Source organism: Galeopterus variegatus, unplaced genomic scaffold (assembly GCF_000696425.1).
Source record: "Galeopterus variegatus unplaced genomic scaffold, G_variegatus-3.0.2 Scaffold386, whole genome shotgun sequence".
Lineage (NCBI taxonomy): Eukaryota > Metazoa > Chordata > Mammalia > Dermoptera > Cynocephalidae > Galeopterus > Galeopterus variegatus.
This window is the reverse complement of record NW_007726497.1, coordinates 299,851-300,808: the sequence shown is the minus strand read 5'-3', so window position 1 is coordinate 300,808 and position 958 is coordinate 299,851.

Here is a 958-nt window from a genome sequence, read left to right as displayed (position 1 = left end):
CAATGGAGCCTGCGTGAGCCAGACTTGTTCTCCCTTCCCCCCTCCCCCTGACAATATCTTAGAATGTACTTAATAAAAAAAAAAAGAGGGCCGGCCCATGACTCACGTGGGAGAACATGGTGCTGACAACACCAAGTCAAGGGTTAAGATCCCCTTACCAGTCATCTTTTGAAAAAAAAAAGAAAAGAAACACATTAAAAAAAAAAAAGAAAGAAAGAAAAGAAAATTGGGGCTAGCTGGTTAGCTCAGTCAGTTACAGTGTGGTGTTATAACACCAAGGTCAAGAGTGCGGATCTCTATACTGGCCAAATGCAAAATAAAGGGGGAGGGCTGGTATCTGGCGCTAGCTGGTCCCTATAGATGGGCATGTACATTCTCGATGGCCATAGTTCCCGTTCTCTGCTGTCTCCCTGACATTGCAGCTGAATGTCAGTTGCTATTTACTGTGTTGTGTTGGATTTAGAGTAGAGAAATATTTCTAAGTTCTCTCAAAAGTGGGAAAACAAGATGGCCAGAAAGGGCCACATGATTTTTTATGTTCCTCGCTCACTTTATTCATCCTTTTTTTTTTAAGATTGACAGCAGTTTATCAGTTACATGTGGTCACAGTCAAGAGGAGGTGAGTACTGTAAACTGTGCAGGCCCACACAGGGATTGCACTTGGGAGCAGAGAACAAACAGGTATGGAGGGAAGGCTTTCCAGTATCGAGGTTATCTAGTATCCATCTCACAGTGTGGACTCTGTGACTACATGACTTGAGAATTCTATAAATCCTTATTCCTTTCCTCTCTTCCCTTTCCAGTCCTCCCTCTTCCTCTAAACTAGCTGGCCTCAGTTTCTCTATCAGCAAATTTGGGGGTTGAGTCACGGTGAACTTTATTCAGTACCTTCTTATTGCCAAGTTCTGTGCTATGTGCTTTACTTACATGTCACTGAATCCTCAAGACACCCCTTGGA